General features: G+C 38.2%; 1 protein-coding gene across 7 annotated transcripts in view; it reads right to left on the bottom strand.

The window, feature by feature from the left end:
- NTM (neurotrimin) overlaps window positions 1–21101 on the bottom strand; it is a 965686-nt gene that overhangs the window by 482586 nt on the left and 461999 nt on the right. The window lies entirely within an intron of this gene.

The following is a 21101-nucleotide window of genomic DNA, read 5'->3' as shown; positions in this document are numbered from 1 at the left end:
GATGCTACTGCTCTATGATACCAAAGATTTTGGATACTGGAACCCCCACTATACTTCATACTTTTAGTTAATAACTTATTTAGATCCATTTGACCCCAATAATTATATATGACCTGAACTCATAATACTCTCCTTTAGACATGAAGAGCTAGCTGACCTGACAAATTTTGGTTCCCCATGGACTAAAGCAAGTCTCAACTCAGCTTTGATGTGGACACTCAGGAGGGCCCAAGCTCAGCCACTAGCAGCATCAACACGGCAGTGGTAGGAATGATGATCTGCAAAGACGAGACAAGACAGGTGGGAAAACAGGACATCTCTGTACGCACAGCTCAGCTCCATAGATTTGTCTGTTGAAAGAAATCTGAGAAATAACCTGCTGCCTCTTCTTCTCCTCAAGAAATCCTATGGGTCAGTGCCCTCGCCTCAGCCCACACCTGAATTAAAAAGATGCTGCAGTTTGTTTATAGTAATTTCCTGCCAGGACATTTATCGACGAGACAATCGCAGCCAAATCCGATGGCACCGCCTGACCTGGTGACCTTGTCGTCACCTCCCTTTGAACATTGATTGCTGCTGCTCACCTCATTAGACCCTTCTGATCAGCAGCCGCTACCTACCCAAAGGAAATTCAGCTAATCCCTTTTTTGTTTCTCAGTTTTCTTTAAGCAAATGGAAGACAAAGACCTTATTTTTGGAAGGACAAGTCAAACTTTCATTTTAAGGAAAGGAAATCTACCCCCAGTCTCCCGAAAGCCTCCCAGCTCTGTGTCTCCCTAGTAGACATGTGTATTCTGCAGGGGCCAAGAGTCATTTATAAGGAGAAAAGTGTGACTTCTTAGCACTGTATCATCAGAGTGGCTAAGCTTGGAGCCAAGTGAAGTGGGGAAGGCAAAGAGATAGTGCTAGCTTTATTTTTCTCCTGGTTACAATGGGCTAATGTCTTCTAATAGCTTCAAGTATGCAAATTTAACCTAATGAATGCACTAAGTGAATATCTTCATTTGTTATTAATTGTGTGGCAATTCTTTACATCAGTTTGCTAACCCAACACCCAAAGCTGCAACTGTGGAAGTTAAGGTGCATTTTACCTGTCAATGGAATGATTTGTATTTACACTAATTAAGTGTTTACATCTACACTAATATTAGCAAGCAATTAAAGCTAATTCTGGGCATTAGGTTACTGTTGATGGTCACTGCAACCTACACTTAGCAACCTGAGTGCAAATTACGTGCCTTTAGATCTGAGGTCTTCTTCTTCTTATTATTATTATACTTTAAGTTTTAGGGTACATGTGCACAAAGTGCAGGTTTGTTACATATGTATACATGTGCCATGTTGGCGTGCTGCACCCATTAACTCGTCATTTAGCATTAGGTATATCTCCTAATGCTATCCCTCCCCCCTCCCCCCGCCCACAACCGTCCCCGGTGTGTGATGTTCCCCTTTCTGTGTCCATGTGTTCTCAGGTCTTAACCGGCAACCAGAGATGAACATTAGCTAACTCATAAAGGGCTCTGAAATGTTGCGCAATAATTTTTGTCAGTGGAGACTTTTCCAGGAAGGGTCAATGTCCTCAAAAGATTCCAAAGTTCTTGATATAGTTGGGATATTTGGCCCTGCTCGAATCTCACATTGAGTTGTAATCCCCAGTGCTGGAGATGGGGCCTGGTTGGAGGTGTGTGGATCATGGGGGCGGATCCCTCTTGGCTTGCTGCTGTCCTTGTGATAGTGAGTTTTCCAAAGACCTGGTCCTTTAAAAGTGTGTGGCACTTCCCCCCCTCACTCTCTCGCTCTTGCCTTCACCACTGTCGTGTCTGCTCCCACTTCACCTTCTGTCATGAGTAAAAGCTCTCTGAGGCTAACCCAGAAGCCAAGCAGACTCGGGTGCCATGCTTAGACAGCCTGCAGAATCATGAGCCAATCAAACCTCTTTTCTTTATAAATTACCGAGTCTCAGGTATTTCTTTACAGCAATGCAAAAATGGCCTAATATAGTTCTACTTGACCCAAAACACATTAGGAACAACTGCTCAAATTACAGTCTTTCCTGGGAGCAGGGTCTACATCACTATCTTCCTCTAAACTCTTCATTCTTATAGTACTGAGCTTTGCTTGAAACATGCCATTGATAAGCCAAGATAGGGAAGCTTAAAAATCCTAACGGTAATGAGTTCATTTAGCCTCATGTCATTATTAGGAGAAATGATTATATGCCTATTTTATAGTTCAGAAAACAAATTTTCTAAGCAGCAAAATTGTTTTTGTAAGAAAAGTCATCCACTTGGCAAAGAATTATTTACGATACCCTTTTCTGGAAACATTGACAAGTAATATAATATGCTACTGGCTCAAATAACACTCCCTGGTTTGTGAGAAAAACAGTGTTGAAACTCCACTTGCACTATGATGTAATTAAAAGATCAGGGACTTGGAGGAGAAGGTTTGGGTTTTAGTTCTGGCTCTGATATTTCCTAGGTGTGCAATTTGGGGCCAATCTGACATCTGCAGCCTAGAGTTGGAATGAGAACCAAGGGCGATGACAGATGTGAAAGCTCTTTGTAAAACATAAAGACTATCTAAATGTTAGTTATTAATAGTATTTTCGAAATGAGCATGCACGTTAATGCCATTATCAAAGGTCAAAGGGAAGTGGACCTCTTCAAGAAGCAGTGAAGTGGAGGCTGCTATAAAGCATGAATGTTTCATGGGAGGGATGAGTTCTCTGTAATAATATCCATTGTGACCTTCCCCATAGCCTGGCAGGCAGCTGAATGCTATATTACCATTGATATTACCACATCATCAGGAAGGCGACTTTCATGTAGATGAAAAGCATTCCAAATGGCTGCAGTTTAACCTTATCAGATGAGAAGAAAACAGGATCAACTATCTAATAAGAAAAATCAAGGAAACTCCAACTGGAGAGTTACGGCTACTGCAGGCATCATGTCTTCATCTACAGCTGTTAGATTGTTTAGCTGTAACCAAGGGGAAATACACAAGTTAGACCTGTATGGAGGAGAGGGAATTTTTATTAGAGGAAGAAAAAAGTATATATTCAGTATATCTTTTCTTTCATACCAACTTTATGTCTGAACTTTAGAACCCCTTAATGAAATTCCATTTAGTGATACAACACATCTACGTGATACTCAGCAAACTTCATTATAAAAGAATAAAATAAAGAATAAACAGAACAACTGTTTCTGTTACTGGTTAAAATGTTACAAATACATAATGGACATTTCCCATGTGTGGTAGCCAGCCTCCAGGATGGTCTCAATGAGACATACAAACAGAAGACATTGTTCAAAATAATTTTAAATCTCGTCAACTGGACGGAAATACAGTTAGAATATTTGAAGTATTGACAGTTGAGGATGATATTGAGGGATGGTACTGAAGCAGCAGGACTTCCTTATATGCATGTCTTCCTCCCCAATCACAGAGCGTGAACAGCGCTCCCCATCCATCTGCAATTTGTTATTGTTTTTATTTTATTTTTATTTTTTTCGTATTTCCCTACTGCTGAGCTCTGAGGCATGACTAGGGAATCAATACTAGAGGTAAGAAATGGTTCATCAAACCTGGACTGATTTTTTACCTGATTGTAATTCCAGAACAAGTGGGGAGAAGAGGGAAGAATATTGCTGGGTTTCTATTCCTGAAGGAACTGTGGGATTCCTACACATTTGCTCTGCCTGAAATGAGCCACAGCTTCCTGTCTCCTCCTGCAGGTTGGCCACAGTCTACAGGTCCCGAAAGCAGGACCTATCCTTGTACAGATGTACAATGGTCTATTTCTGTACCTCCTCTCATCTCATTCCCCGCTTTACCATCTTTTCCCCTCCTCCTTCCCTTCTACTTCTTCTCAATTACAGGTATTCTTATTAGAATTTAATAAGAATTAAATTTAATTTATTTAATAAGAATTGAAACTTATGTAATTAAAATAATTTAAATATATAATAAGAGTGGAATTCATTGAGTTTGCTACTGAGTAATCACTTAATACTTACCACTTTACTAGTTAATTTCCATGATATCCTCAATATTTAATTTCTACATATTCCTCAATATGGGGGATATAATTATTATTCCTACTTTATAGAAAAGATAACCATAGTCCCTACAACTAAATGAAAGATACAAATTTGAAATTAAATCTGCAGTCACAGAAGCAGGAACCTTAGCTACCATGTCATGATCAAGTTCCTACTTTATAGCTTTTAAGCCAGAGCCTTAACAAGACCCTAGACCTTTCTCACTGCAGTTTTTGCTAAACAGTCCAGTTCCTGATTGCTCCAGCTCTATTCCTATGCCTTGCCCCTCCCTTCCTGATTTTCTACCTCACTCTTTTTATTTTTTTCCTCAAATAACTACATTTCTGTTGTTGAGCCTAGGGCTCAGCTCCCAACCTGAGAGACACTGCGAATCCTGCCTCCTCAGCCCAGCCCCAGCTCCTTATTTCTGAAATGTTTGCCTTCAGGCTCCTCAGAGATGCTTGCTGGTGCTTATAGAAACTACAGATTTCTATAAATAATACATACATTTCCAAGTACACATGGAATATGTACTATTTAGACTACAGAGCAAGTAATAACATATACAATAGGTATATTTAAAATTCAAATTTCATTCATACTCAAATTTAACATATCTAAAATACAAACAATAATTTTAAAATATTTGGAAAGAGATATTAATAAAATATTAAATGTTAAACTGTTCATGATAGAGTTAAAACAGTATAGTATTTAAGGGGAGATTTTTTAAAATACAAAGATTAAAAATTAATGAGCTAATTATCTACTAAAGTCATTAGAAAAGATAAACAGAGTAAACCCAAAGAATATATAAAACAAAGGAATAACTTGAAATACGAGAAGAAACTACTGACTTAGAAAACCAATAAAAATCCAAGAGAATTCACAAAGTTGAGAAGTAGCTCTCTGAAAAGAACAACAAAACTCTTATGCCTCTCTTAACATAGGTTAAGGAAAAAAGACAGAAAAGGTATAAACAAGCAATAATAGGAATACAACAAATTGGTATATAGTAATAAATTCAGCAGAGTCTTTTAATTAACAGGAATGACACTTGCTAGTAAATTTGAAAACAAGAAAATATATAAAGAAATAATAAAAGCACGGAAAATCAAATTATACATGTGATGTTTAAAACAAAATGTTATCAGAAGTTTAAAAGCTTAACAACCATAATTAGACACAGAAGAATTTATAGGTGAGTCCTAACAATAATACAAGATACAGATAACTCAAAAGCTAAATGGAATGTTTCGGAGAGGATAAAAACAGGAAATGCTCCACAGATCACTTATTTATCTAGAACTGCCTTGATTCAAAACCAGAAGAGGATAATACCAGAGAGGCAAATTAGAGGTCATTCTTATGTATAGGGAAGGAAAAATCCTCAGGTAAACATTAGCAAATTAAGTTCAAAGGTATATTTTTGTCTTTTTTCTTTTATTTTTTTAAAATATTACAGTGGTTTTAGAGAGCAAGAAAAGATACTTAAAAAAAAATCCAGGAATGTATTTTTTTTTTTAATGACAGGAATTTTATCTCAGGAGTGCAAAGTTGGTTTAAGTTCCAGAGATGAATTAGATATACTAGATAACGTGAATGGATTCGCCTCTGGTATTTGAAGGACAATGTAAACCAGCTTTTCAAACTTGGTTATGCATATTGTTCCCCTGGCTCTCTGGTTAAATGTAGATTCTGGTTTAGTAGGGCTGGGGGAGGGCCTGAGACTCTGCATTTCTGGGCACCCTGTGGAGGCTGCTGCTGCTGCTCTACTATACGCTGAGAAGCAACAATGTAGAGTGCTGGTATTGAAGGAACAGATTTCCATTTCAGTCAGGAGCTCTTCTCCAACCCCATTCCAGAATACAAATACAAGCTCCCCCAACCTCCATTTATTTTTGTCTGAGGTATTCTCCTTGAGCCAGGTTCTGGATGTAATTAGTAGATTTATTCACTGAATTCCTTAAATGTGTAATCAACTTTGAGGAAAAAAATCACTGTTTTTTATTTCAAAGAATACAGAACAACTATTTAATAAAATATGATAAATTCATGATGGAAATTCAAAGAAAACCATGAATCTTAACTTCAAAAAGGGCATTCACCAAAAGTATATGGCAAATTTCCTATTTAATAGTCAAAATATTAGAGGCAATCACTTTAAAGTCAGAAACAAAGCAAGGATGCTTATTTGCACTGCTTCATTCAGCAGTGAGTTGGAGGTCAGAGTCAGCACAGTGAGACAGGACAAAGAAATGAAGATAATAAGGATTAGAAAAGAAAACAACAAACTGCCTAATGATATGATTATCTATCTAGGAAATCCAAGTGAATCTAATGATTAATTAGAATTAATATGTGAGTTTAGAAAAGTTGCTGAATATAAGATGAATATAGAAATATCAATGAAATTTTAAAATGTGAACTGTACAAAAACAAAGATTAATTAAAAGAGACACTATAATAACAACAAAAATAGAGTTTGTGAGAATAACCGCCTGTATAAAACATGTATAAGAGATTTCCAGCAAAAATTACAAAACTCTATTGAAAACCAAAAAAATGAAACCTAGATAAATGAAAGCATATAACATGTTCATGGGCAGAGAAACACAACATCATAAATATGTCAATTCATACAAAAATATTCTATAAGTTTTATTTAATACAACTTCAGTGACAATATCAAGAGAATGTTGTGTGGTACTAGAAGTTAATTTTAGAGCGATGAACAAAGTATCACGAATAATTAAGATGAACTTGAAGAGTAGGATGGGGGGACTCATCCTACCAGATAGCAAAATGCATTTCAGAGCTACAGGAATTAAGGTAGTGTGGAATGGGCCCCAGAAAGACAAATGAACCAACAGAAGCCGATAAAAGTCCCAATACAGAACCACACCAAATGGAAACTGGATTAAGGAAAGAAACAACATTGCAGATTCCTGTAATCAACAAATGCTCCCAAGGCCCCTGTCTCACATCACACACAAACATCAATTGCAGATAGATTAAAAAGCTAAATACCAACAGCAACACTTTGCCATTATTAGAATACAAATATAAGCAGGTATTTTTATGTTTTTCGGGTAGGAAATTATTTTTTATGCCAACACAAATGCACACACACATCCACAAACTCATCAAAGAAAATAAAGTTTTAGTTTATTAAAAGAAAAATAGTTCTCTACAAAAAAAAGAAGACATCATAAAGTGTAAACACGAGACACAGGCTGGGAGAAAAAATTTGCAACTGCAATGCATGTAAAAAAGAATTCATATCGAAAATGTGAAAAAAAAGAGAATAAAATCCCAACCAACCAATAAGAGAAACAAGAAAAAAGAACTTGGTAGGAAAACTAGGCAATTCACTAAGAGGAAAATGAAATGGCTAATAAATATATAAAAAGATGTTCAACTACACTAGCAATCAGGAAAATACAAATTAAAACAACAATAAGATATCATTATATACCCAGAAAATTGCCTATTCGCATGCAGTCTAGTGAGATTTTAAACTGGCAAAACCATTTTATTAAGCAGTTTGGCAATATTTAGAAATGTTGAAGGTGCTTTTATCCTACCCTGAGTAATTCCCACTCACATGTGCACAAGCTGCATACATGCATGTTTATTGCAGCATTGTTTTTACAGGTGGAGACAGCCCAGAGGTCTTGCAATAATGGAGAGCTAAACAGTGGTAATAGTCATAAATTGGATAAAAATGAATGGGTGGTCTATCTGTCTATTTAAGAGGAATAAATCAAATCTCAGAAACATGAAGTTACATAAACGAGGCAAGTAACTGAAGAATCTAACCAGACTGAGACCATTTATAGTAGGTCAAAATCATGGAGAACAATATTATAGTTTATTTAAACACATATGAATGTACTAGAGAAGAAAAATCTGATAACTTCATAATTTTGGGGACCTCTGGAGAGGGGAGACAGGAGGAGGGAAAATGGATTTAGAGAAGAATAAACAAGTGGATTCAGTTTAGATTAATGTTGTGTTTCTCTAATAATAATGTGTGAAATAAATTTGGCAAAAATATTACAACATGAGGAAAATTGGTAGCTAGCAACTTTTTTATTATTCATCATATTTTCCTATATGTTTGGAACATTCATATGAGAAATTTTGCTTTTCGTTTTATATTTATTTATTTATTTATTTATTTATTTATTTATTTATTGAGACAAAGTCTTGCTCTATCACCCAGGTTGGAGTGCAGTGGTACCTCTTGGCTCACTGTAACCCCTGCTTCCTGGGTTCAAGTGATTCTCCTGCTTCAGTCTCCTGAGTAGCTGGGATTACAGGCATGCGGCACCATGCCCGACTAAATTTTGTATTTTTAGTTGAAATGAGGTTTCACCATGTTGGCCAGGCTGGTCTTGAACTCCTGACCTCAAGTGATCTGCCAGCCACAGCCTCCCAAAATGCTGGGATTATAGGCATGAGCCACTTTGCTTGCCCTCATATTAGAAATTTAGATAGTAAATTTAATGGTGTTTGCCTAAAACATTTTGGATTTTCATACTCCGTGGTTGATATACTCAATTAATGTACTTCTGTTGCAATGTCTTTTTCAAAAAGGTCAGTTCAAGATTTTTTTGTCCTGGATGCGTTGAACATGCTTAGTAGATAATGTTCATTTTTAGGTCACCTTCAGGAGTCAGCAGATTTGTGGACACCATATTTTATGGGAGACTACTGCCTCTCAGTGCTCTATTTACCACACCACATTTTCTTAATACAGTAAGAAATGAAACGGAAACCATGACTTGCAAAACTGTGCTGAAATTCACAACAGATAAACTCTGTGGAACCAGGACACACAACACAAACACTGTAAACTCAAAATGTTTTAACAGGAGCTCATTCAGACCCTTATAATCCAAATAAGACAAGAGAAAAACTGACTTAACAATACCTTCTCATTGACTCATATGTTCCAAAGAAAAGACCACCGTCTGTTCCAGCGATTAAAATCGTTTGCAAGATCTGACCAGTTCCTGCTCAGAAACTTCTGCCCTAAAACCACCTTGTGGCTCACCCCAGCCTTTAGAGCTCTGTAAAGGAGCTCCTCTAACCTCTGACTCCACTGAGGTTCTCTCAAGGTGCTGCTCGCTCATGTGCTGCACGTTGGGGTAACCGGTTTTGTATGATCCATAGGTTTCTCTGGTCGTATTTGAATAGGAATTTGACAGTAGTGGGGAAACAAATTTGAATTCGCCCATTCTAGTGTGGCTCCTGCCTAATGGCTGTTGGGCATCTCTTGCCACTTTCTTCCTGCTTTGTGGCCCTGGCTTGACTCTACTGAATCACAGATTTCTGAGTGGGACACGCTCTTTCAGTCCCCAGGCCTCTGCCGCTCCTGCTCCTTCAGCTGTAATCCCCATCCCTCCTCCACTTCCCACGCTGACCCCAGTCACCCTTCACTCAGCTCAGGGGGCTCTTCCTCGTGGAAGTCATCAAGGCCCCTCTACCTGCAGGACTGACCCCTCAATAGGGCTCCCTTAGTAGCTTGTGCCTCCCTATCCGATAGCAGTTATCACACCTATATTTCCATTTTCTGTTTTCTTATCTGTCTCTCACCCTAGATCAGCAATTCTCTTCCTTGACTGTACATTGGAAATACTGGGGAATGTTAAAAAAAATTGTGACTTATTACTTTGGGGTATGGCCTGGGCATCAGGATTTTAAAAAATGCCCAAGTGATTCTTGTGTGCTGCCAAGGTTGGAAATCACTGTATTTGATGGTGAGCTCTTTGAGTGCAAAAATGATCTTATTTGCCGTTGTAGCTCTAACACCTAGCACACAGTGCTGAACATTTAATAAATGTTTGTTGAGGAAATGGGAGGTCACTATGGAGAACCACATTCTGATTCTGATGTGAAAAACACCATTATCTTGCTGTGTCACTATATTTGGCAACAACACTTGGCAGTACTTCCCCAAACAATAAGTATAACTCAATTATAGAATTATTACAATTTATTATAGCTATTGGTTTCATATTTCAGTCTCTCTCCCTGAGGAGAGGAACAACATCCTAGTCATTTTTATGTCTCCAGAGCCAAGAACAGTGCATGACCTATAAAATGTCTTAAAAATGTGTACTAAATCTATTTAACTGACCATAAATTGAATTAGCTCAGTTTAAACTAATCACTGAAAACCTCAAGTGGGTCTTGTACTGCTGGAAGACCATACTTTCCCACTAGTTCATTCACCATCTCACTCCTCAAGATGAACATTTTCATTTCATACCTTCTGTCATCCTCCACCTCTGACACTCCCTCCATCATTCTCAGATTTGCCCGATGGCCTCACTTCCTCCTTCACTGAGAAAAATAAAACTGTTCAGAAGAGCACTTCCAGGGTCCCGCTCCAGGTCCTCCAGTGAGCCAGCACCAGATCCCACACCCTCTAATGTAGAATGGAAGACACGGCTTTGTTCAGTTTCACATCCTCTTCTGGGGGTCATTCCCATCAACACATAAACACATTCTTCATTTTTAGGTCATTTCAATTCTTTAAAATATACCTCTTTTTTTTGGACAGGTGTCAGTTTTTGCTCCCCTCTGTAGAAAGAAAAAACTCATGAAAGTTGTCAATGTTAATGTCCTATCCATCTCTTCAGATTCTTCCTTAAGTTTTCTTTTGCTGTCACATCTGAAAATGGACTCAAGGTTTCCACTGAGCTCCCTGTTTTCAAATCTCATGGTCGATCCTCAGACCTCCTCTTACTTGGTCCATCGGCAGCGTGTGACACAGTTGATCGATCACTCTACCTTCCATGATGCGCCTTCCTCACATGGCTTCCAGGAGAACATGCTCTTGGTTTGCCTCCTGAGGGATTTTCCTGTACAGTGTCCTGCTCTGTGTCCTCATTTGCTCACCTACTCCTTAATACTGGAATTCTTAAGGATTCAATCCTTAGGCGTTTTTCCTTTTCCCATTCACTTCCTTGGGGGAAATCTGATTTGGTCTCCTGGCTTTAAATAGCATCCGTATCACAACTTCCCAATGCATGTGTCTGGTACATGCCTGAGTCACAGGAGTGTATATGCAATTGCCTACTCTCAACTCTACCTGTGTCTAACAGACACACCAAGCGCTATGTCCTTAAAGCTGAAGGCCTGACCTGAACTCCCCAACACAGCTTTCATCGTCTGTCTCAGCTGATGGCAAGTCCATCCTCCAGTTGTCCAGGTGTGAAGGCTTGTAGTCAGATCTGCTGCCCCCTCCCTGTCTCTAATACTCAAATTGCAGTTCTTTTGGAAGTCATGTGTCTCTCTACCTTGGAAATACATCTAGAAACTGACTGTCTCCCAATGGTTCACTGCTACCACCCTGGCCTGGGCCACAGATCTGGGTCAGACCTCCCATCATTTTCATACAACAGTTTCCATACTGTTCTCCCAACAACTGCATTTGCTCACACCCATTCAAATCTAGTTTCAACATAGCAGCCAACTAATCCATGAGTCTTTTCAAGTGTACATTAAATTCTTTCACTCTTCTGGGCAAAACCCTCCAGTGACTGTCAGAGTAAAAGTCTGTTCTTATGGTGACCTATAAGTCTCCTTTTCTGGTGTCCTGTTATCTTGCTTCCTTAACTCCCACTAATCTCCCCTGACTCACTTAGCTGCAGCCGCACTGCTGACCTTGCTGCACACTGAGCAGGATAGCATGGCCTGAGGGCTTCTGCCCTGGCTGCTTCCTCAGGTGGACTTTCTTTCCCCAGATGTCCCCCGACTCATTTCCTCATCTCCTTCACATATTTGCTCTAACATCAGCTTATAAATGACACCAACCTCAAATACTCTGTTAATATTGCAACCTGCCCTGGTCCTGAAATTCCCAATTCTTTAATCCATTTCTGTTATATTTTTCTACCTAACCACTTACCTTAAAATATACAGGCCAGGCATGGTGGCTCACGCCTGTAATCCCGGCACTTTGGGAGGCCGAGGCGGGCGGATCACCTGAGGTCAGGAGTTCGAGACCAGTCTGGCCAACATAGTGAAAGCCTGTCTCTACTAAAAATACAAAAAATTAGCTGGGTGGTGTGCACCTGTAATCCCAGCTACTCAGGAGGCTGAGGCAGGAGAATCGCATGAACCCGGGAGGCAGAGGTTGCAGTGAGCCGAGATTGCGCCATTGCACTCCAGCCCGGGCGACAGCGCAAGACTCATCTAAAAAAAAAAAAAAAAAAAAAAATTATTTACTTATTTCATTTACCATTGATTGTCTGTCCACTCTTCCCTTGAGAATCTAAACCCAAAGAGGGCAGGAGTATTTGCTTCATTCATAGATGCGCACAAAGCACCTCCAAGAATACCTGGTACACAGTAGATGCTCAGTGGATATTTTTTGAATGAATGAATGATGGAATGTATTTTTGTATTCTTATTCTATAGTTTGTATTCTATTCTTTTCAAAACCTAATAAACCCCCTCTTTGTTTTATCTATCCAGTTCCAATATCTTCTATCAGATCAGTTTGAGTGCGCATATGACATTGTACGCACACACAACCATGAATTTTTAACTTTCTCCCTCTGTTCCATATTTTCCATTGATCACTTCCATATTGACCCTGGATACTGGCACTTTACCTACACTATCTCCAATCTCACAACAACATCAAAAGATAGACATTATTATTTCCCTGTGGAAAATGCAGAAAATGAAGCTCAGTGGGATTTAGCAATTTGCAACAAAACTAATACATGACATCAGGAATTGAATCCACTATTTTCCAACCAAAGCCATTGCTCTGACCTTTTAACGTCTGCTACACCCATAGATATGTAAATCACTAAGGAGGTGGACACTCGGCTGTACTATTTTTGTGTTTCCCACCAGTACTTAATATAACATAGGCTGGTCCTTCAGGATCGTTGACTGGAGTCCTGACACCCATGACAAAGCCCGACTTCCGGGATGAGTGATCACTGAGCATGCGCAGGACCTGTGCCGTCTACACCCCGCCCCCTGCAGCCGTGATGCTGGAACCTAGTCGTCCTTCCGGTTTTTACCTGATGTAAAAATAAATAAATAACTGTGAAAAAAATCCAATCTCTGTTTGGAAGCACTAAATCCCCTCTCCTTTCCAGATGGCTGGGAGATGTTTCCCAGGTGGTAAATATATTATTAAGAACTCATTTCACCGTGAAATTGACTATTCAAAACACAGACAGAAGTTAATATATTAGGACAACCTGTCTGAAAACTCGTGTTAGAGAAAATTTATTTTGGGTTAGTATAAAACCTGGTATTACACACAACCTTTTTCGACTTCAGGCAGTTAAAGTCATCTCCAGTTAGAACATGTGTTCCCACGTCAGGGCACGTTGCCACAGGCAGCCACATCTCCAGGTGAGGACCCGGGTGGCTCCCCCAGCATGGGGCCTGGCATCGCGGCAGGCAGCAATGACAGGTCTCCCGCAACACCACGCATAGCCCTCGGGTGCACAGGAACCTTTTCCCCCAGGAGTTGGGGCCCGTTGAAAAACCTTTGCCTGGGCTTGTCTAGGACACCTTCAAACAGAGGATTCGGGACCACCCAGGCCAAATGTAGCAGAAGGAGTATTATTACTTAAGGGTGATCTGTTTCATCTTAGAAAAACTGTGTTAATCGCAAAGTAGAAAAGGGGTTCTCAATGAGGACCCAATTAGATGTGACTCTCCTAAATAGTAACTCATTCTGGACTCACTGTACAATAACTAGGCTACTTTCTTAGATTACAAAGAAATCACTGCAGCAGGCCACAGTCTATCAGTGAATACCCAAATTATAATGAGAAGAGTGGTTTAGGATTTTCACAATATATTAGAAAACACTGCATTAGGAATCACTAAATACTTAATTGAGGGGATGAGGGTAAGAGAAGGCAGAGAAGAGGAGGTACCTTTTGAATTGATCCCTGACAAAGGTGCAAATTCGGTAGATGCCTGTGTGGAAATGCATATCATGAAGTGGCTCCCACCTACTTTGGTCTTGACACCAAAATGGCTTGAAATATATCTATTCCCTCCCCACCAGAGTTTTTTATGTTAATACGTATGTACTTGTTTTCCTGTACCTTGACTCTTGTTTTAAGTTTGTCTGTAATCTAAAGTTTAAGGACAAAGTGCAAAATAATTAATAGCTTATGTGTACTTGAGTTCTTTTCCAGCCTCAAAAGAGACTTTCCTTTTGTTTTAAAAAAGATCCCTTCAGGAGTGACAGCTTTATTACTAATCACACAATGGATTTGTTACACATCACCAGGAGCAAAATCAAACTGACACCTAAATAATGTCTATTAAAGAATTTCTTAATTTAGTCAATTATTTTGATCCAACTAATTACTCACTTAAATAAGGATTCATTCAAACAACTGCCTAGATTTTTTTCGTCAAATCAGTTCCAGAGTAATTAGTAAACCAGTAATTAATAATCCCCTGAGGAATGAAACCATTTTTCACATATTTAAAGTAAACAAAGCATCCCTTATTGGGTAACTGACTTCTGCAGCAACTCAATAAAGGTTCAACCACTCATGACATGGAGAGAAACATACAGAGGGGAATGTGCTCATTGGAAAAGCAGAGTTTGAATTCCTAGGCTCAAATAAATTGCATACTGTGTAGATAATAAACAAATTGATTAATATGATTTAGAAAACATTAATTCATCCCTTCATTCATATGTCAAAATTCACTGTCTATATACAGTGTTCCAAGCACTGTGCTACACAATTACATATACAAATGAGAATTTCCATAGCAAATCTTTTAATTCATTCCCTATTTAGATCCAAGAAGATTTAAAGGGGGCTTACAAGATGAAACAGCAAGAATTCTGGCTTGGAGAAGCTCTCGAACTAGTTCAACAGAATTAGAATTTCATGAGAAACCTTGGAGAACAGAAGGATAAGCAGGAAATATAAGGTGGTACATAACTTAATTTTAAGAAAAGTTTTGTTGAAACATTACATACATATAGAAAAAATGAGCACATCATAAGCATACAGCTTGATAAGTATGCACATGGTAAACACAACCACATTACTACCAGCAGCTAAAGAAATTGAAAATGACCTGTACTCAGAAGCCTCCTATTCTTGCAGCCTGTCTTCATTTTCTAAAAGTAGCACTGGCCTGACTTTCATGACTACATCAGTTTTGCCCATTTTTACTCTCCATATAAACAGAATCATTTAGTATAAATTCTTCAGTGTCTGACTTCTTTTGCTCAACATTGTATTTGTGACACTCTTCTATGACATGTGTATGTCATCAGTCTTAGTGCTTTAGAATATTCCATTGGGTGGATATGTCCCTATCCATATATCCATTTGACTGTTTGTGTTGCTTCTAGTTTGGAGTTAAAACAAATAGTGCATCTATCAACACTTTCGTAAAATGTCTTTTGGTGCATGTATATATCTATGCTTGGGAAATCTATGCTGAGAGGAACAATGAGAGATTCTGTAATTAATAGCTCTAAATAATTTTCCAGAGTGTTTGTACCAATTAGGTTTCAGCAGCAAGGTATGAGAGATCTAGTTAATTCACATCTTCACCAGCACTTAGTATTGCCAGTTTTTTTTAATGTTACCCATTCTGATGGATATATAGCAATATATCATCATGGTTTAAACTTACATTTCTCTAATGATTAGTGAGGTTGAGTCCTTTTACACATTTTTGATCACTTTGTGAAGTGCTTGTTTAAATCTTTCTTCTGTTTCTATTGAATGTCTGTCTTTATATTTTTTATTTGTAGGAGGTGTTTATCCATCCTAGAGATATGTCTTTTGTCATATACATATCGTGAATATCCTAACTATTCAGACTAGAAAGATTACAAGTGATCCCAGCAACATTCTCGATGGCACTCATTTATTGTCATAGACTCCAGGGTACACATAAAACACACATGTATTTTCAAACAGAATTTTCAATTTTCAAACAGAAATATCTTCAGATCTGAGCCCAAATACATATGTTAAATCTTGGTAGAAAACAAATAATTGGTATCTACCATCTCCTAAAATTTCCTGTTCTGCTTATAATACATCCAGTCTCCAGAGTGTAAGCCCCATGAGGACAGGGATGTTAGCTGAACTTCTTTGCTGCTGTATTTTTCAGTATTGAGAACAATACTGAACACATAGTAAGGATGCTAAAGCTGTTTGTTGAATGAATTAATGGCCAGGGTTACCATGGTGGTGACCTCTGTCTGAGGATTTTAGCTACCTGACCCCTGACCATAATGAACATCAACTCCACTGTACTTGTTAGACATTAAAGAAGCAAATGTTTTAGGCCACATATCCAATGGGAGGCAGTATAGCAGGGTGATCTAAATTATGGGCTACAGAGCAAAAATGCCTAGATTGGATCATGGCTCTAATAGTAAAGTAGCTGTGTGAACTCTGTTTAGTGACATAATCCCTCTGTGCCTCAGATTCCTCATGTGTAAAGTACAGATAATAATCTTACTATCCCACTGCGTTGCTGTGAAGATTACACACATATACATATATATATGTGTATATATATATACATACACTATTCCGAAGATGCTTGGCTTATAGTGATGATGATGATTATTATGATGGCATTGGGGGTGATGATGAAGGTGACAGGGATGATTAGGATGATAGGGACCAGAACAGAAGCTCCACGTCGTCAGATCCTATTCTAATTACTCACAGCTGCAATCCCAGCACAGTGCCTACCACGTGAAAACAATTCAGTAAACACTTATTGACTGAGTAAAGGATAAATCAGTAATTAGTTAGATGCAGAAACCATGGAATTAAATCAAAGAAATGGCCAATAGGTCATAGTTAAGCCCATAGGTGTGGAAGGGAGTGGGTATTGGGAAAATATAGAGTGAGAAGGAAGGAGGCCCTAAGCCTGATTACTATTGAATTTCAACCTTTAAAGCCAACTCAAGGCACGTGAGTGTGGTGGGCCCTGAGCCTCCCTATTCTGAGTAGCACCGTGGCAGAGAATTAAACAGAGACTGAACAGAGGCCAAGGGAGAAAATGAACAGAAACCAATGAACAAACGAAAGAGAAGATATCAGGATAAAGAAGAGACTGTACTTATGCCAGATGTTCTCCCTGCCTCCACCTCATCCTCATGCCATGAGGCTATGTAAGCTTTCCAGAACTTAGATGAGTCCTGAGTGGAAATGGAGAATACCATAGGGTGGGGAGAAGAGCAAGTAGAATTTATAAAACTTCTAAGAAAAAAGACTTCGAAATGAAGATTTCTGTCTTTGGGCAAAATAAAGTCTTGAAACAGAAATTGAGTTGTTACAGGAAGAAAAAGGAAGTTACCTTTCTTGCATAATAGAATTTATGCCCTTGAATATTGCATCCCCCCATCTTTAACCACTAGGCTATCCTGCCTCCTCAGAAGCAAAGAGGCAGAGCTCCTTCCTTTAGGGTACAGGGCCTAATGGAAAACACGGCAGGGTTAAGGAGAGAACCAACCAAGGACCACTGTGTGTTCATGTCACTGAATGCTATTTGAAAAGACTTCAATTCATGATGATTGTGTCATTCAGCCTTGACAGTCACGTCCTGACTCATGTGTGAGCTACAGATGCACTCAGTCTCCTGAGCTGGCTTCCCCCATGAGTGTCTTCCATCCCTTTGTCACTTACTGGCTGTGTGACCTTAGGGAAGGCATATAAACCTCTCTGTGCTTTAGTTTTCTTCCCTGTAAAATAGGGATACAATTAGTATCTACTTCATGGTGTATGCTGGGGGTTACATGAGGTAGTGTATGTGAAGCACGTAGCACATTTCCTGGAGCATATTAAGTGTCTGCCAATTGTTAGATATTGATAGCAATAGAAAGTGAATTAGTCACAATGACAAAGCCAGGAAATGTCAGAGTGCACTGTAAAACTCAGGCCTATGTGACTACAAAGCTCACCTTTCCACTGCACCACAATTCTTCAATACAAAAATCACACAATATAGCTAAGGAAAACATGAACAGGTGAAATCTAAAATATGTGGTAGGAACTATACATAAATTTCTGTTCAAAATACATCCAATAGGATACACTTTGTGAGCTTAATGTTTTCTGAGCTAGTTACTATTGTAGAGAAAAACTTTATTTTATGGGTATTAATGACAACTCTAATTCTAACATGTTATAAATACTTTATTCACTCTATGAGCAAATTAGTTCATAATTAGTAAAGGAGAAATCTCATTACAACAAATACCTTACAACAGAGCAGCCTAAATTATATTTTAAAATTAGCTTATCATTTGGATAGAACTTAACAGTTTTTAAAGTGCCCTTGTCTATATATATATTTAATCCTGTGTGTGTTTATGTGCATACATATGCACGTACATACATATACACATACACCTTCCCTCAGTTTATCTCCAATGTGACTCTGGAAGGAGTTACTATTATTTTCTTCACTTTACAGCCAAGGAAACTGAGGCTTAGAAAGCCTTCATCAATCATCTAAGGCCACGGAATTAGAAGGGAGGGACCAAGAACCCCAATGCCAGACCCTGTTTTGAGTTAACCTACACTAAGCTGCCTCATATCCAAGCTCAGGGTGAAGTCAAGATTAATTTTCATAGGCTACTGGGATTTATCACAACAAAATGTGTCCTGTATTGGGATTAAAATTAAGGCTTATAGTAAATTCTTTACTGCTAGTGAGTCTTTAGAATCATGATTCCTTTTTACCATCAAAGAACAAATATACAGGTCAAAGCCTCCTCAGGGTATCCATGGTTTTTTTTTCTTAAAAGTGAGGTTTCTTTGTAATGATTGCTTTGCCAAACATCACATGCTCAGTCCCCTGGCTGTTGAGACTGAATTTTGTCTCTCAGACTCTGACATTGGGTTAGCAAGTGAAAAAATTACTCTGAACCCATGAGTGAGAAGAGGAAGCATCACGCATACATATGAACTCTTTTTTTTTTTCTCTTCTAACACCCGGAATTTGACCCAAGTGTTTATACTTGCTTTTGTGTGTGTGTGGCGTGTTTTGATGGGCGATTTGGGAGTTTGAGTAGGTTTTGGAACGAAGTGCTTTCTTTTTGTTCATCCATCTGTATGCAGAAAAAGCTTCCACTGTAGGAGAATTGACTAATATTGATTTTATTATTTCACATATATATATGTACTAGGCTTTTCATATATATATTATATTTAATTATATATATTATATATATAATTACATATGAATAAATTAATGTTGGGAGAATTAATTACTTTGGGATTAATTTTGGGATCTTTTATGCTTTTATGAATATTTAAAGGACTCATAAACCCTGAGATAATCTGAACACTGGCCTAGTCAAAGAGTGGTCAAGTAAAATTCAATCTCTTTAATTTAGATCCAAAGTCAAAGTATCTGCTACCTAATTTTTACAGAAAAGTCATAGCATGAACACAAATCCAGAATACTTTTCCATAGAATTTATGGAGTGGTTTTCAAGAGAAAGCTATTTGCTACGTAAGATTTAAGATCTAAAAAGTTTACACATTTAGTAATTTGGGACTGGGAAGTTTTAAGCAGTGGCATGAACACTGTACAAATTGCTTGGAGCCCTGACGTTCTGGAGGCTTGGGGAAGTCACCAGACTCAGGCTGGGACTCCCACTAGAATGCACATGTGACCCAGCCTGGTTCTGGTGTGTGGATGGCATAGGCTAAGATTCTGCCATTTTCCAGCCATAAGGACATGGGTATATCATCTATTTCATGGATGGGTTTGCTTATCAGCAAAAGCAGATACTAGTCCTTTCTCCTATTTGTGCTGGGACTTCAACATGCATCAGATTTGTTAATATGCCTTGTAAGCAAGGGCAAACTACAAAAATTTAGTTGTTTATCAAATTTTATAGATGTAGACCTGAAAAGGAGCCTTCCAATGTTTAGGAAGCTACTATTATTAATTTTAAAAGTGAGTCCCAGCAAGTCCTAGCCACAGCAATCAGGCAAGAAAAAGAAATAAAAGGCATCCAAATAGGAAAAAAAGAAGTCAAACTATCTTTCTTTGCTGATAATGTGATTCCATATGTAGAAAACCCTAAAGACTCTAACAAATGATTTCTTGAACTGATAAAGGACTTCAGTAAAGTTTCGGAATCCATGTACAAAAATCAGTAGCATTTCTATACACCAATAGCTTTCAAGCTGAGAGCCAAGTCAAGAATGCAATCCCATTTACAATAGCTGCAATAAAATAAAATAAAATATGTAGGAATACAGCTCACCAAGGAGGTGAAAGATATCTACAAGGAGGACTACAAAACACTGCTGAAATAAATCAAAGATGACACAAACAAATGAAAAAACAGTCCATGCTCACAGATTGGAAGAATAGATATTGTTAAAATGGCCATAATGTCCAAAACAATCTACAGATTCAACATTATTCCTATCCAGCTATCAATGTCATTTTTCACAGAATGAGAAAAAACTATTCTAAAATTCACATGGAACCAAAAAAGAGCCCAAATAGCCAAAGCAATCCTAAGCAATAATAGAACAAAGCTGGAGGTATCACACTACCTGACTTCAAACCATACTACAGGGCTACAGTAACTCAAACAGCATGGCACTGGTACAAAAACAGACATATATACCAATGGAACAGAATAGAGAATGCAGAAATAAAGCCGCACACCTACAGCCATCTGATCTTTGACAAAGTCGACAAAAACAAGCAATGGGGAAATGACTCACTATTAATAAATCATGCTGGAATAGCTGGCTAGCCATATACAGAAGGATGAAACTTGACTTCTGCCTTTTACGATATACAAAAATTAACTCAAGGAGGATTAAAGATTAAATGTAAGATGTCAAACTATAAGAATGCTAGAAGAAAACCCAGGAAACACTATTCTGGATATCAGCCTTGGGAAAGAACTACATCCTCAAAAACAATTGCAACAAAAACAAAAATCGACAAGTGGTACTTAATCAAATGAAAGAGTTTCTGCACAGCAAAAGAAAGTATCAACAGAGTAAACAATCT

Source organism: Pan paniscus, chromosome 9 (genome assembly GCF_029289425.2).
Source record: "Pan paniscus chromosome 9, NHGRI_mPanPan1-v2.0_pri, whole genome shotgun sequence".
Classification (NCBI taxonomy): Eukaryota; Metazoa; Chordata; class Mammalia; order Primates; family Hominidae; genus Pan; species Pan paniscus.
Note: the sequence above shows the minus strand (reverse complement) of the source record. Positions and strands in the feature narration are given on the sequence as shown.